Here is an 18439-nt window from a genome sequence, read left to right on the forward strand (position 1 = left end):
AAAGATTGTTAGGAGACATTTCCAGTCTACGACCAGCTGTTGGGATAACACCTGATCTAATAGTTCATTTAAACAAAACCTTAGATGGTGATAAAGATTTGAATAGTCCAAGAGAACTGACAGCTGAAGCAGAAAAGGAACTGACAATGATTGAGGAAAAATTACAGGAGGCACATGTGGATAGGGTGAACCCAAATCTTAGCTGCATCCTAGTCATATTGCCTTCCAGAATTTCTCCTACAGGGATTCTAATGCAGAGGGAAGATATTATTTTAGAGTGGATATTTATACCTAATAAACCAAGTAAAAAATTAAAAACTTATGTGGAAAAAGTCTCTGAATTAATTATAAAAGGTAAGCTGAGACTTCGTCAACTAGCAGGTATAGACCCAGCAGAAATTATAGTGCCTTTTACTACTGAAGAAATAAAAAAGTTATGGGAAGACAATGAACCGTGGCAAAGAGCTTGTGCTAATTTTTTGGGAGAAATTAATAGCAACTATCCCAAAAGTGGTAGACTTAACCTCATAAAAAGAACTTCTTGGATTCTTCCTAGAATTGTACGTGATGCTCCAATAACTGGAGCCCGTACGTTCTATACTGATGCAAATAAATCAGGGAAAGCAGGTTACAAGTCAGATGAATTGAGTAAGGTGGAACAAAGCCCTTATAATTCTGTCCAGAAGGCAGAATTATATGCCATTCTTATGGTGCTAAGGGATTTTAAAGAACCTCTTAATATAGTTACAGATTCACAATATGCAGAAAGAGTTATCTTGCATATTGAAACCGCTGAATTTATACCAGATGACACAGAGTTGACTTCATTGTTTATCCAGGTACAAGACATAATCAGGAACAGGCTTTGTCCGATGTACATAACACACATCCGTTCCCATACAGGTCTGCCTGGTCCTCTAGCCCAAGGCAATGCTGAGATTGATCAATTATTGATTGGAAGTGTGTTGCAGGCCTCAGAATTTCATAAGAAGCATCATGTCAATAGTAAAGGCCTAAAGAAAGAATTTTCCATTAGTTGGCAACAAGCTAAGGACATTATAAAGAGATGTCCTACTTGTTCTTTCTATAATCAAACACCGTTGCCTGCAGGGAGTAACCCAAAGGGCACTAAGAGAAATGAAATCTGGCAGATGGATGTGTTCCACTTTATGGAATTTGGTAAATTAAAATATGTACACCACACCATAGACACGTATTCAGGTTTTCAATGGGCTACTGCCCTGAGCTCAGAAAAGGCTGATTCAGTAATCACACATTTATTGGAAGTTATGGCCATCATGGGTATACCTGCACAAATAAAGACAGACAATGGTCCAGCATATGTATCTAAGAAAATGAAACGCTTTTTTGATTATTATAATATAAAACACATTACAGGTATACCAAATAATCCTACAGGTCAGGCAGTTATAGAAAGATCAAATCGTACTATAAAGGATATGCTGAACAAACAGAAAGGGACCGAAAATACCCCCAGAAATAGATTACATAATGCTTTATTAACCTTGAATTTTCTTAACGCTAATGAGAAAGGAACGACAGCAGCAGAAAGACATTGGATAATGGAAAAGTCTGCTGAACTAAATCAACCGATTTATTTCAAAGATGTGCTGACCTCTCAGTGGAAGCCAGGAGATGTGCTACGTTGGGGAAGGGGTTTTGCTCTTGTTTCCACAGGAAAAGAAAAATTGTGGATACCATCAAAATTAATAAAGTTTCGATTTGAAGAGGAGAAACCTCTTGGAAAGGAGAAATGACAACTTATCCACAATGATGATATTCATACAGGTGGTAAGAAAAACATATAGAATGGGGGCAGGGTTCTGTTCTTATCTCCACAGGAAAACACTCATCTTTGAGAAATTCAAGGGACCCTGGATGTTTGGATACTGACAGATGGAAAAATACCTGCCCGATAGGAAATATCAAGAAAACTGAATGGGTTGTGTAAGTAATATTAAACCATATTTCTAAATTTATAAAGCTGGTTTTGAAGTTGGACTCTGGCTCAGTCCCTCTCCAATTCCAAGCCTGTTAGTAAGAGAAAAACCCAGAGTTTCTGGAGTTTCTGTCTCATGTCAAGAGCCATGATGTGGGACAGAAAGAAATATGAGTTTAGAAAACATCTTTGCTTTTCTTCATATCTATCATACTTTTCATTGAATATATCTATCATGTCTTTCATTGAATATATATATGTCTATATATGTCTATATGATTAATGCTTAAGTTTTTCATAATGAACAATGAGTTTTTCCTGAAGTGACATTTGAAGTTTCCAGGCAGAAGATGGGGCCCCATAACAACAACTCCACCTGGTTGATATGACGTCAGATACTGATAGCGCTACAACAAGACCTGCTTTGGGTACCAGCTGCACAAGACAGTTCCAACTTGGTTAGCTGAAATGGTGCACATCTTGTACAACATTCTGGCCAGACCTCCACAAAATACTCAGAGACTATTTGCAATTTTAAAAGACATTGATCTTGAAATTTAACCATCATTTTACTTTCACAGGATCCCCCAGAAAGAACGTCGCCCCTATGACAGCTGGAAGTAATTTTAGAGGACGACGTCCCCTCTCCCAGTAAAGTTTGCCCTTGGGTTTAGGGACATCATTTAGGGGTTGATTATAATTAGTATACGATTGAGGGTTGGGGGAGGAATTTTATAAGCTCAGGGATCATTTTGAAAAAAAAAAAAAAAAAAAGAGGGATGATGGGATAATAGATTTGTAATTGTGAGTTACTGTTGTTAGACAAATATATTGATATAGATTCTTGTATATTGATACAAAGTTAAATTGTATTGACTATTGTATGCATTCATGTTTCTACCTCTGTTTAAAACATTTTTTATGTATTGACATATATATATTGTATATATTTATCATATTGCAGTGTACATTTCTACCTCTGATTAAGATACTTATATAATGTTCGTGTATTGGTATATATTTACCCACTGCAATGTATATTTGTACATTGTTTATATTTGGAGGTCATTGTCCTCATTTGTTTCACAGTCGTTTATTGTCTTAGTCTTTAAGTTAGATAGATATTGAGAATTATATAGACTAATAGTCATCTAAGTTTGTCATTTATAATTAGACTAATCAGGTTCTTTAGATATATAGAGATTATACTCAGTATAGATAGATAATCTTCAACTTCTTCAAAGAGCTGTAGAAAATGGCCTTTAATCTAACTCAGAGTTTTGTGGTAGTGAGACACAATTGCTCCTGGCAACACCACTCTATTCCCGAGAGAATGTTGAGCACCAAAGACACTCCACCTGGAGCATTTCTTTTTGGCAGAACTGGCCTTGGGGCAAAGAAATGCCCATACCTCAACCACTGACAAAGATACAGAGCATGCATCAATGGATAAAACAGGGCTGTCTTATCCTGCCAAGACAGGGTAAGATAGTTTTGAAAGTTGCTTGCCTTTGAAAATGGTGTGTCAGTTATGTTAGGCCTTAGCCAAAGTTGGTTGCTTCAACGCTGCTAATGTGACTTTGGGTGATTGCCTAGGTAGCTAGTTGTCTCTGTGATTTGTTGCATGTTTTGGAAGTTGTTTTACTGAACTTCCTAATTACCCAGGTAACATTATTTCCCTTCTCAGATCTTTGATGGGGTTGAAGACTATATAAATGTAGTTACTTTCTCTCATGACTTGGCCAAGTTATTTATTATACAAGACCTAAGCTAGTTAGAATAGCATATTTGTACTTATTGTATATAATTTCATAGTAGGTTTAGAACTCTCTTATTTAAACAGAAGGGGGAGGTGTTGCGGGAGGTCCTCCCACTCCTCCAGCCTATCGTCGCTGAGATACCAGCCCCTTGGGGCGTGGTCTCTCTCCCTTTAAAAAAGCAGCCACTTCCCTCTCCTCTCTCTCTTCACTTCCTGCTCCGCCGGTGACTTGACTTCCTTCCTGGTTACGCAGAGGGCTGAAAGTGATCTGTAAGTTTTTTCCCCTTTAAATAAATATCACCCTATTAATCATAATCCCAAATTGGCATTGTTTGTGACTTACGCCTTCAGTTTTGGATAAAGATGTTAGGGGCTGAGGTGATGCTTTTAACTAAACAGTTTTTAGACGTCTTGTATATATGAGTGCCAGAGGCCTGGGGTAAAGCCCACAGCCAAACAAACACAACTGGCAAAATAAGTCAATGAAATTATTCCTAATGATATTTTGCTATACTCATAGACTGGAGCCTAGCCCAGTCATCATAAGAAAATCTCATCCAGTAACTGATGGAAGAAGATTCAGAGACCAACAGCCAAACATTTGGCAGAGCTTGGGGAATCCTGTGGAAAGGGGGGTGGAAGGATTGTAGGAGCCAGAGGGGTCAAAGACAATGCATGAACAATACCCACATAATCAACTAAACAGGGCTCATGGGGGCTTTCAGAGACTGAGCCAACAATGAAGGTTATGCTTATATGTTATGCTTGTGTAGTTTGGTGTTCTTGTGGGATCCCTAAAGGTGGGAGGGGGACTGTTACCTGTGACTCTTTTGCCTTACTTAGGACTTTTCCCAATCACTTGTTTGCCTCAAGCAGCCTTGGTATGAGTATATATGCCTAGTCTTATGACAACTTCCCTTGCAGTGTTAGGGTGATATTCCTGGGAGGCCTGCTCTTTTAAGAGAAAATGAGGAGAGGACATGGGGGACAGGAGAGGTAGTGGAGGAGGGACTGAAGGAGAGAAGGGAGGGGGAACTGTGGTTGGGATGTAATATGTGAAGAAGAATAAATGAATAAACAAACAACAAAAAAGTGAACGAACTTTCCCTTCGCTAGAGTTAAACACAGCCATTTCTCTAAGAGGGTAGGCAACAATGTAAACAGTATTCAGTATGAGACAAATGAAGTAATTTTTCTCTGTTTCTATGTTAGGCCCTCTGCTTGATAAATGCCATGTGCAAATTTAGATAAAAATTATTAACATGGCCTGCAATTCTTTTCTTAATTATCTGGATACTTGTCTTAATTCCCTTATGCCCTCAGAACATGTGTGGATGTAAGACAAATAATGCATGGACATTACCCCAGGTAGCCAAAACCAGTATGTATGAATTGATTTTGAGGGGGGAATTGCCAAAACAATTAATCCCTTGTTGTATTATAGAAGCATTTTAAACAATGATTTTATTGTCTTTGTTTATTCATTTCAAACTTCAATTTTACAGTTATTTTACTGCTTGCCTATCAAAAAAGCAAGGGTATTATTGTTACAGTGAATCCCAAGTAGATATCTGTTTACTGTGAGCAGTAACGTTTCAGGTTTTAAATTAAAGCATAGCTAATATCAAGTAATGTTAAAATGAACAGAATTAAATTTTCTAAAATATTTTAATGAATGGAGGTACCATGTTTCTCTTCAATTAAGATACAATGTTTGAGGCAATCATAAAATTTACAATTCTCTTTTCATCAGACAGAGTAATTATAGACATGTAATACAGGGTCAAGGTCATAAGAAAAATGATTTTTTGATTTTTCTCTTTAGATAGAACAAGTTAAGAAACAAAAGTTAAGAAACAAAAGTATGTAAAAATAACACATACCAAAATAAGTATTAAAAACAACTAATTAAGTTTTTTCGATGGATTTGCCTTTCATATGACAATGAGGTGTCTTTTTTTTGTACATCGGCTGTGCTTTGAATTCTCTTCCCTACCTCCCTCCCATCCCTGACTTCTTTCTTCCATATCTTTTTCAATGTTCACTACTTTCTGCTTATTTTGTGTCCCCAGGAAGTTTAATTAGGCCCCTCTTGTGTGGTCCCGGGTTTGGTCCTATCAATTAGAGCCTGATGTGCTCACTAGAGGGCAGATGACTAGATATTATGGCCCCTTCCTCCTGTAATTTATTGCAACTGTTGAGGGCTAAACTATAAACAAGATGTTCATACCACACTCTTAAGACACAGGTGCCATTGGGTAAGAGAGGGGTTGCAGAAAGAATTCAAGAGATAGAAGATAATGAGAAGGTCTGTGTAAATCTGCCTTCTAAGCATGGTACAATCATGAACTCATGACAGCTTTGCATCCTGGCACTGGGATGATGAACGTCATGCCCACCCAAAGGTCAGAGAAGTGAACTCAAGGACCCTACCACTTACTGTCTATTTATTGCTATACCTTTCTAAATGGGTTCCATACAGAATTGCCACATCAAGATTTAAAAAATATTTCAGGAAGACTTTCACTTCTATCTAAGAGGGAATCATCAGGAGCACTTTTGGCCCATTTTTTTTTAAAACACCAAGAAATCAGAGCAGACACTTGTATGTCAGTTACTTTAAAGATTTTCAACATCATGATATGAGTGTTAGCCCCCAAAGGAGGGAGAACAGCTCAGGATAGTTGTGATTGCCTGCGTTAGAGTTGGCTGATGTGTTATCAAACTTTCTGAACCAGAGCTCTCCTCTTCCTGTGTTCAGTTGTGGGATGTTAAGGCAGCTGTTTTCCAGCATAAACTAACAGAGATACTTGCATGAACAGAGACAGGTATCACATATTTTTCCACAGATGTGTACATAGTGAGTAATTAATTTAAAGTAAACAAAGTCGGGGTGAAAGGAAAAAGTAGAGTGCAATTGATGATAAAAGGGAAAAAGAGAAGATATACACAGTCAAAGTAAACTAAACTTTATATAAATGCATAATAAAGCCTATGACTTTGTACAACTGTTATGCACTAGTAACAATAATGGTGGAGGTGATAATGTTGATAATAATGATGGTAAAAGGAAGCCTTAGGCTTCTATTTGAAATTACATGTTTTATACAGTTGTTCTAGGGACAATATAAAAAGACTGCCTTAAACTTAAACTATGCAGTAAAGATGAGTATAGTCAAACACACTCCATTTCACCAATATAATTATATAGATCATACATATGAAAAGATACTCATTCTACATTGTAAATACATAATATTTTTTTAAATATTTGAGAATTTCTGATGAATACATTTTGATCAAATCCACTTCCATCCTTCCATTGCTGTCTAATTCTGCCCACACCACTTTTTCTTCCCACTTTCATGACTCTGTTCTACCCACTGTCAGTCCACTTAGCACTGCTTCTGTGTGTATGGATGCAGGACATCACGGAAGCATGGGAAGCTCCTGTCCCTCTCCCAGCAGCCCACAATTACCAATAACTCCTGAGAAAGGGGTGGAAATTCATGAACTGACATGTCATACATGCTTCGGTTTCATGTGTCTTGATATTGTGCAGGTTTTATGCATGTAGTCTTAGCCTCTGTAATCTCATGTGTATAACAGCCCTGCCATGTGAGCAAATATCATTTCCTTTCAGATGGCAACTACATCTTGTTTCTGTCTCCCCTTTCTTAATGGGCTTAGTATTAAAGGGCATCCATTCTAAAATTACACTTCTTTCATGAGGATTGAGAGATACACTAATTTATTGGTTACTGATACATATTTATTATACATTTTATTACTATGTATGCTTAGTAGAAAAATAGCTTTAATTTCTTCTCTATACACTATTATGAAGGCATTTCTAAGTTTTGAACCCAGTTAACTGTTTCAGGCATATAGAGATATGTCTTTGTGGATTGTCAGAATCAATCAGAATGTTTGATTGCTTACTGCTATAATACTCATGCCCCAAATGGACAAGAGGACATATCTTGTCAGCCCAGTTCCTGTTTTAGCTCATAGATTTTACAGCTGGGTAGTGTTGGTGATTAATTTCTCTCTGCTAGTATAACACAGCACAACATTATGAAAGTTCTTCTGTAGCAATTAAGCATCCATATCAGAACCAGCTTAATATATTTATTTTTATAACTCAAAATATGTTTTTTAGCAATAGAATCTTAGTATTAAATATGAACCATATACAAGAGCAGTGCCAATAATACTTAATATTTCTGAAGGTCTATGGACTCTATTGACCAAGAATCAAGAAGAAATAACACTTATCTGGCACTGGGGTTTTTATTTTACAATCAATGAGACCTAGAAAATGCATCATTCTGCTGTTATAGGATGGGTCCATTTAAACTCCTTTTGTATAACTATATGGATGCATCTTAGGAAGTTTCTGAAGTATTAGGTTTCCATATAGCTATTGTGTGAATAATAAAAACCAAGAGACAGAAATAGGGGTTCAACCTGAAAGCAAGAAAATCAAGGCAACCATGCCACTAGAGAAGTCTTACTTCTACCATGGCTATGCAACTTCAGACTAAGGAGACAGCTTCTCTCTCCTATAACTTTATATTCCTTCTAGTGTTGGGATTAAAGATATGACTCTTTAGTACTGGGATTAAAGGTATAGGGCACCACCACCTGGGTTTATTTCTTCATTGATCTTATGTAGCCCAGGGAACCTTGAACTCAGAGATCCATCTGTTTCTGTCTCCCAAGTTCTGGGATTAATGGTGTGTATCACCATTACCTGGTCTCTAGGGGTTTTATCTTTGCCTCCAGTCTTTGAGCAAGATTTATTTCTTAAGATATAACTAATATACCACTATATTCCCCTTTTTGTCTATAATAAAAAGGCTATAACTTATATAATAAAAATATATGTAGTAAGTATATATATTTACTTATGTAAGTAAGGCAATAGGTACATCAAAAATGTCTAGTCCATTTGTGTATGACAAATTCAGAGAAAATACTCCATATCTATGCTATAATGGTGAGTCCAAAGTATTGTACCTAATTTATTTTATATCATAATTTGCTTTCTGCATCTGGTAAACAAGAAAAACTATAACAATATAATCTTCAATTTCCTCAGATACTCAAGAAGGAAATAATATTAACTGAGTAAGCAGGACTTTCAAATAAGTGACTTCTAAAAAATGTGAGTAAGAACTGTAACAGCTGGCTACCTGGACAGTCAGCCAAAGTTCCTCTGAAATATTGGGGCATCCATGTTCAACCTATAGGCCTAGCAATTCTGACAGACTTTTATGCAAAGCAGGATAGTTTTAAGGGATGTCCCTCCTCAGCTTGATAATGTTTTGCAGTCATTTTCTTTTGTGTCCTGCTTGTCCAATTAGGACAGAATACTGCCACAAAATATGGAATTTTTTATAAGACCCATTATCTTCTCTGAAGTAAATTGGTGCTGCCAGGAACAGACATGTCTTGTCATCATCAATCACACACACACAAAAAAAGGATCCCCGGTTACTAAAACATATTAGATGCCATATTCTGTAGATCTCTGGAGTGTTTGAAGATGGCCTGTCTGTCTTAACTATGTCCTCATTTGGCCTTGAAAACATACCTAATATGACTATAGGTTCAATTATTATAGATAAATAACTACTAACCTATATTTCCTTATTATCTAAACAATTCGTAAAAAATTTTAAGGACTACAAATTTGCATTGCATTGTTAAATGAGTTATTTAGGTATACTATCTTGAATAAGAGCAGAAATATATGTATAGCATATTCTAACAACATTCATCTCAATATAAAAAATTCATTATGCAAAAGTTCAATCCAATGTAAAATATTTAAGCCTAGTAGTTGCTTTCCAAAAGTAGATTCAATAATCTACCTTTTATCTTATCACATCTGTATCCCCCCTTTTTTTCAAAACAAGAACCTTGAATCTAATTTCCTGTGTTTAGCCTTTTTCCTGGCCATTATCAATAATAATTTGTAACTAACCCCCTAAACAATGACAAATATTCATAATCCATTGTATAATCAAACATCTCCTCTTAGGAATGTGGGCATCATATTCTTAAATTTAGTTTCTGCTGTTTGGGGGCAATTGTATCTTTAGAGAATCCTGAAAAGAAGAATTTTTGGTTAACTGTCAAGTTCTGAGAGAGGTAATTTTATTATTTGTTGTTCTATCTCTGCGTAATGGGAAAGTGCAGGGATTGTCTCAAGTCCTAACTAGAGTAATCTGTTAGGCTGGATCATTTCAGCTAGCCACCCCCAAATTGGTCTGACCAGTCTGTAGTCCAAAGCCAATCCTTACGTGGTGTTATCATAATCCTGGAGGAGTTGCCATTGTGGGACCCTATTCTCCTTATGGAGACTTCAGAGGTCACTGTTAGGTATGCTCATGGTTCATTGCTGAAAACTGATAGAGACTCAAACCCAAAATTATGTATAGGAAGGTAGATGAAATTTATTTCTAGAACTAGTTAGTACTCTATATGGCCATTAATATCATGATAAAAGTTTTAAAATATTATGTGTGTGTGTGTGTGGCTCAGCAGTTAAGAGTACTGCCTGCTCTTCCAAAGATTCTGAGTTCAGTTCCCAGCAACCACCTGGTGGCTCACAGCCATCTGTAATAAGAACTGGTACCTTCTTGGGGAAGAGACCTGTTCAGTCATCTTCATTGGTTTAGACCATAAAACCCATATGGACTAACTAGTTCAACAGAATCCCCATATATCTGCCCATGCATGCTTCAATATTGCCAGGGCATAAATTTCAAATGTGTGTTGTGTGTGTGTGTGTGTGTGTGTGTGTGTGTGTGTGTGTGTGTGTGTGTGTGTAAGTGTCGTATACCTCAAAAAACTGTCAAAGGGTCAATATAAAACAAAAGAATTATGAGATTAGTAGCAATAAAGTAAACTTTATTTTTTTTCTTCTTTTCCATGATATGGTTTCTTTAAACCATATCATGGCTCTTCTGACACATGACAGAGATTTTGAATTTCACTTTAATAATCATGCTTTGGTTTAGAGAAGGAGAGAGTCACCCTCCAACTCCAAGGCAGCTTTAATCTTTATTTAATTGGACTGGAACAGAAAAAGACTATTTGCATTATCTGTCTGTAGAGAACAGTAGAAACAAACATTTGGGAAGATTTATGAAACTTTATTCTTTTCAAAATATGCCAATAGGCCAATTTTCTCTTTTTCTTGAGATGTTTTTTCTGGATGAATTGTTCCTTTTCTTCAGATGTCTCATTTGTTCAATAGTCTTTCAATTCCTTAGCTGGATACCATTATTCTTCTGAAAAGTCAGAAACAAAACCATCCTCCAACCCTAATTCTGGAGAGATTCTCTTTTGACAAGTTTTATCTAATCAAATTAGAAGCATTTGTTAGTTTCAAAGGTTAGTTTAGGTTAAAAGGCCAATATATCTGATGAACTAACATCACTTCTAATTAAGAGGTGTCTCATGTTCAAATCAAATCTTTATCAATTTTGATGGTATCCATAGCTTTTCTTCTCTTGTGAAAATAAAAACAAAACCCTTTCCCCAATATAACACATGTCCTCATTTCCATTATGAGGTCAGTACATCTTTCAGGTATCTCGGTTGATTTAATTCCATAGGTTTTTTTTTTTCTATTCAATGTGTCTCTGCAGTTGCTGTTTCATTTTCATTAGCATTTAGAAAACTCAAAGTTAATAAAGCATTATGCAATCATTCCTGGGGGTAATTTTTATCTGTTTCTGTTTATTTAATATATCCTTTAGAGTTGTATTTGATCCTTCTATAACTGCCTAATCTGTAGAATCATGTGGTATACCTGCAATATGCTTTAGATTATAATAAGGAAAAGACTGCTTCATTTTCTTAGAAACATATGCTGGAGAACTGTCTGTCTTTGTTTGGAAAATATACCATGATGGCCATAACTTCTAGCAAATGTGTGATTACCGAATCGTCATTTTCCTGACCTCAAAGCAACTGTTCCTTGAAAGCCGAAATGGGTATCAATGGTGTGATGTATTTATTTTAGTTTTCCAAGTTCTACAAAATATAACACATCCTTCTGCCAGTTTTCATTTTTTTTTTTTTTTTTTGGTGTGTACCCTTTGGGTTACTTCCCATAGCCAGTGGTGTTTTGTTTTATAAAAAAAAAAAAAACAAACAAACAAATTGAACATTTTCTTATAATTTCCTTGCTTTGTTGTCATGTAATGGAAAAGTCCTTCTTTAAACCTTTGCTATTGACATGATGTTTTTTGTGAGATTCTGAGAACTTCAGCACATTTCCAATCAATAATTAATCTGTATTTTCTTCTGCTAGAGGACCCGGCAGACCTGTATGGGATCAGATTATGTTATGTGTATGGGATGATGATGCCTAGTCATGATTATACCTTGTACCTGAGTAAATAATGAAGTCAGTTCTGTATCACCTGGTAGAAACTCAGCAGTTTCAATATGCAAAGCATTTCTTTCTGCAAATTTCAAATTGGTAACTATGTTGACAATTTTTTTAAAATCCCTTATTGCCTTAAGAATAGCATGTAATTCTGATTTTTGGACAGGATTATGAGGGCTCTATTCCTTTTTACTTAAATTTTCTCATTTGTAACCTGCCTTTCCTGATTTATTTATATCAGTATAAAATGTAGGGGCTCCAGTTATTGGTGCGTCACATACAATGGGAGGAAGGGACCAATCAGCTCTCTTTATAAGTTAAATTCTCTCACTTTGACATAATTGTTGCTAATGTCTCTCAAAAAAATTACTTCAAGCTTTTTTCCAGGGTTGACTTTCTTCCCATAATATGTTAATTTCACCATTAATAAAAAGTACCATAATTTCTGCTGGGTCTATTTGTGCTAATTTACAAAGTCTCAATTTTCCTTTTAAATTAAGTCATAGAACTTTCCACATAGGTTTTTAATTTTTTATAACTAGCTCAATTGATGTATCATGGGACTCTTTATTTAAGGGTTGTGGGTTTGAGTGTCACATTGGGAGACAGAAATTGTGATTCAACCAGAAAACCAAAAAAGCAAAGCATCGAAGCCACTAGAGAAGTCTTAACTCTGGCAAGTCTTGGCAACTCCAGACTAAGCAGACAACCTCCACCTGAATTTGTTTCTCCATTAATCTTGTATAGCCCAGGGTAGCCTTGATCTCACAGAGGTCCATCTGCCTCTATCTCCCAAATCCTGGGATTAAAGGTGTGTATCCCCATTGCTGACCTCTAGTGGCTTTAGTTTTGCCTCTGGTCTTCAGATATTAGTTTTGCCTTCTGGTCTTCAGATAAAATACTAATATTATTTGTATTTTATTAAAATACAAATATAAATAATATACCATCTTGTATAGCTTTCAAAGGTCTTTATTATTAGGACTTCCTTATATATTATTTATCTCCCTTGGGCTCTTTGTTCCTAGACAACTTTATTCTTTATTCCTGCTCCATTATTCCTCTTCTCATTGAAGCAGCTGTGTTCTTTCTCTCAGCCTTGGAAATGCACCACTCAATGACCCTTTACTGGGTTCCTCCCTTCTATGGGGACCTGAATTAAGTTACACACAGTAGAGTTGATAATTCTGTATGACTTAGATATTTATCTAAATGAACGTTTTAAGTCAGACCATTTTAAGTATTGCTGAAGACTTATTACAAAGCAGAATGTCTTGAATAAAAGCTTAGTATGCCTTTTAGAAAGTTACAAGTATGTTAATCTATGACTACACATTCTACTCCTATATGTTCACATTAGAGATCTGAAAGCAATGTCCACTAACGACTTACCTGGGAACGAATGCTCATGAAAGCTCTATTTAGCCTAGTCCCAAAGCAGAAGCAACAGTGGCAGTCATTCTAGATAAATATGTTTCAATCTAGGCTCTTTGGAGGAATGCTTCTTTGTATTTAAGGAAAGAGCAGGTGATATAGACCACCATGCTGATGTATCTCAAAGTTCTGATGGTGATGGGGGCAATACAAGAAAATGACAAATTGTATATAGTCATTTATTAAATATTCTAATAAATGGAAACTAATATTTAATAAGATAGAGCAAGCTTTACTTGATTGTGAGAAAGAAGAATTCTAAAACAGCTTGAGACAGCAAACTTTCAAAGGACAAAGCATATGTTTCAGGCATGGAGTTTTGTACGTGAATTATAGTGATCATTTCTCCAGTAGGTGTTTAAATACTACAAAGGCTATCATTTTTTCCTATAAATAAGCAGAGACCATTTCATATCCATTTTTCTCAAAAAAATGAAAAGTAAGATGAAGCTAAAACTGACTTTGAATGATACGGTAAAATACTTAGATAATTCTATGGCTTGAGAGGCAGATATAGACTGATATCTGCTGATTCAAGGCCAGCTTGTCTACATGGTGAGAAATATCTAAAAAAACAATATTAAATACAAAAGTAAAAACTGTCTCACAGTTCAATGTGATTTGTAGACTAGTGTCTTTCTCAGCTATCATCAGAGAAGCACCCTCTTGTAGTAGATGGGAACTAACACAGAGACTCAGAACTGGACAAGGCAGAGAGTGAGGGACTTTGGAACACTCAGTTGTAATGGGATGTCTTCTTTTAACCCCTCCCTTCAGGGCTCAGAGAATTATGTGGTAGAAGAGATGTAAAGATTATAAGAGTGAGAAAAGATGAATGAGAGAGAGAAAACCTTGTCTTCCAGGTACAAATGGACTGATACACTTATGAACTCACATAGATTGTGGCAGTATGCATAAGACCTTTACAGTTTCAAGTCAGACAGAATCCCAGTGCTGAGATGGGCAAGTGGACATAATATCTCATCCATATGTGCATTTGTTTGCATGAGTAGGTGCATTTGAATTCAGAAACCCATGGAGGTCAGAAGAGGGCATGCAATCCAGTAAAGCTGGAGTTTAAAATAATTATGAGCAACCTTGTATGCTGGAAACTGAACTTGGGTTCTCTGAAAGAGCAATACAAACTCTTTTCACTGCTGAGCCACCTTTCCAGCCCCTTAACTGCTTTGTAATAATTGTGTTCCCAGTATAGTACAGTATTCACTAAACTGTTTCAGATACTACTCAAAATTACTTTTAAAATTTCCATATTATGAAACTTAAGACTAAATGCTGAAAACTATTCTACTACAAATGAAGAGTATAATAAGATTGAATACTTGATTATACAAGGTCCTTGTATACTCTGACCTACGTTGTAGAGAAATTACAGAGACCAAGAAGTAAAAAATGGTCTCACACTATAACATCTGCTCAATTTTCTACTTCAGTTCATTAATACAGAATTATCCTCATATGGTAGGCTTAATTTTTACTCATATTTGTCAGGGTGAATTCATTTAATTAAAATCATTTTATTCAATGAACAAAATCAATAAAGGAACTCATCTAAAAAATGCAACCCCAGTAAAGCTGCAGTTATTAGGAGAAGGCATCAGGCTCTGAATTAATCTGGATTATGTCTCAACATAATTTTACTGACCCAACTCTTACAAAAAGATGATCTCATTATAAGAATATATCTAAGCAGAGAAACAATGATAATATAGATTTATATATTATAAAAATTAAAAGGAGGAATATATATATATATATATATATATAGGCATTTTCTCCTTTTTATTTTTCTAATGCCTATGAAAAAATATAACATTAAAATCAGGTACAATGGCATGCACAAAGGAACTTTACAAACCGAGATCATGTTACCCTGATTGCTCTTCCCAGCATCATTGCCATCATGATTTCCAGTGTTACTATCTTTTACTGTCACTGCTAAGAAAAGATAACGGTTTCAGAAAGGAGTGGAGAGAAAAGGAAAAATTAGCTAACTCCAGCATCATAATATTTAAATGTGTTATTCTATTTATCAACTTACTTCTTTATTGTTTAGCGATATTGAGGGTTCTGCACAAGTTCTTACAGACACTAAGGAACCACTCTACACTCAGTAATATCTAAACCTGGTATCCTAGTTGTAAGTTAATCTTCTGCTTTGAAAACCTCAGTAGAAATGAGAGCACTCCCATAACCCGTGGGTTGTTGTAGCTCCCAGATTTAATAACAGAAATACAGAAAAATGAATTTAATTTTAAATTCAAAAAATAGCAAATTATACCCACTGTGGGCATATTTTAGAAAAGATTTGGAACACAAGCCAAAAATCTGTTTATTTGAATGTCTGGTTTAGCTTTTTATTCTGTATTGTATCTGCAGTTTGCCCCTTTCACTCTTTCTTGTCATTCCTATGATGTGTGACTCCAGTAAAGTTTGTCAGAGTAACTTTCATAAATCATAGAGTGAAACAGTTTTATATGGTTTGAAGCTCCATAGCATCAGCTGAACGCTGAAACAAATTTCTCCATGTTGTTTAGTGAAAGTCAGTCAAGTTGAAGAGATAATGTCAGAATGAAAAAAAATAAGAGCAGGGAAGCACAAGAAGAGGAAAGCGACCAAGAGCAATCACCGTCACAGTGAATAACTTTTGTTCAGTTTGCTGTGCCACCAAGTGTGGAAATGTGTTGGGAAGGACATGTGCCCATAGTTCTGCTTGTCCTATGAAGCAGAGCTCACACTGATGAAGATTCTGTGGAATATAAACACAGCACAACATGTAAAAGAAAGGCCAGAATAGGTTATATAGCACATTCAATCTGCAGGTGCACTATCAGTTCAAGAATGGATCTATCCACCCACAGAGGCAGGCCCACATAACAGTATTTCCTATGGATTATATTAATCCTTTTTCTTTCCTTTTTCCATTTTCTCTCCTTTCCTCCTCTCCCCTTCTCAACTTTTTCCCCTCTTCTCTTTCACTTTCTCCATTTTCTTCTTTCTTCCCTGATGTGGGATGCCCTTCTGTATATGTGTTGCTTTATTGGTTGATGAATAAAACTTTTTTGACCAGTGGCTTAGCATAATGAAGCCAGGTGGAAAATCTGAACAAAGATAAAGAGAGAGAGAGTGGGTGGAGTCAAGGAAACATCATGTAGTTGCTGAAGGAGAAAGATACTCTGGAACCTTAGGAATTTTACCAGTAGGCCAGCATCATACTGATACACAGATGGATAGAAATGGGTGAATTTAAGATGTAAGAGCTAGCCTAGAATATGCTAAAGTCATTTGCTGGTGGCGGTTGCTCATTTGTTGCCTGGCCACCTAGACCCAAAATAATCACACAGAAACTGTATTGATTAAAACATTGCTTGGCCTTTTAGCTTATGCATATTCCTGACTAACTCCTATCTTAAATTAACACATTTCTATTATTTTGTGTTTCACCAAAAGGCTCATAGTTTACAGGTAAGGTTCTGGCTGGCATCCAGCGTCTGTCTCTTGTGGCAGCTACATGACTTCTCTCTGATTCTGTCTACTCTCTCCTCCTCTATCTGATTAGAATTTCTGCCTTGCCCTATTCTGTGCTGCAATAGGTCCAAAGCAGCTTCTTTATTAACCAATGATATTCACAGCAGACAGAAAGGACTATCATATCAGTTATTGGCCAAACAGTGTTGTAATTAATATAATTTCTATGTGATTATTCAGATCTGGGCAGCTGGGAAATGAACAAGTAGTCTCCTGCTACACTCCCTGTTCCTGTTAGATTCTCAGACTCTCTCGTCTGGAGTCAGCTACAACCCTCAACACATAATCTAGAATACTGTAATAGCCAATATATGGCCTCCCTTATGGCTAGACCCCCCCTTGAAACCTCACAGTGAGGATTATAATTCAATATGTGGTTCATTGGAATAGTACAGGGGTTTCTTCAATCACCATGACCAGCAAGGTAACATCCCATCTGTGGGAGTCAGGAAGGCAGTTTGGTTCATCTTGACTCAGTAGCCAGTGTTGGTTCAAATTTTAGGAGTCTGACCCTGAATAGTTTATTTTAGACATATTTAAGCACTGCATGATTTAGTGAAAAAGTGTCCAGTGATAAAACCTCAATACCATATGCACAAATAAAGCTTAAGACAAGACTACATGAAAACTCTTTGAAAAGTTTGTGACATCCGCCATAATGATGTGTTCTATAGATTGACTACATGTGATATCCTCCATAACAATGGATTCTATAGATTGACTACATGGAATATTTTCCTTAAAGATGGGTTCTATGAACCCAGCCGTTCATGATAAAAGTCTGAGAGAGGATGCAGAGTGGTAGTACAAAGTCACTAGGCAATTTACTCCGTCTACTCCCAGTCTTCCGGACAGAAAACAGGTGATACATTTCTCTTTGAAGGGACAACCCTCTGTGTTTAACATTCCTGGTTCTTTTATTCCTTATCTGTGAGCACAAGGACCTCTGTATCTCCTATAGAATCATGCAAATGTAGCACTTTTGATGCCAATTTGTTTTTAATTGGATTGACAGAGTTGGTTTACTAAAATATGGCAATTTTATTCTCAAATATGTATAAGATACAAAGAACTAGATTTTGACATTTAGGAATCAGATTATAACTCAGAATGTTTGCCAAATCATTTATTAAGTGAGATATGGATAAGTTCTTATATTTAAGTGGAATATTAGACATATGAGTTTTTGTTTCATTATGATTTCTGAAGACATTTGCATATGTATGTGTCTGTGTTTACACGTGGAATATTTCACAGGAATATAGTTTTAGAGCTGATAACAAGGCTAAATATTTTACGATTCAAAATCTTTCTGTGAGCATTCTACAAA

This window comes from Microtus pennsylvanicus, chromosome 4 (genome assembly GCF_037038515.1).
Source record: "Microtus pennsylvanicus isolate mMicPen1 chromosome 4, mMicPen1.hap1, whole genome shotgun sequence".
NCBI classification, from domain to species: Eukaryota; Metazoa; Chordata; class Mammalia; order Rodentia; family Cricetidae; genus Microtus; species Microtus pennsylvanicus.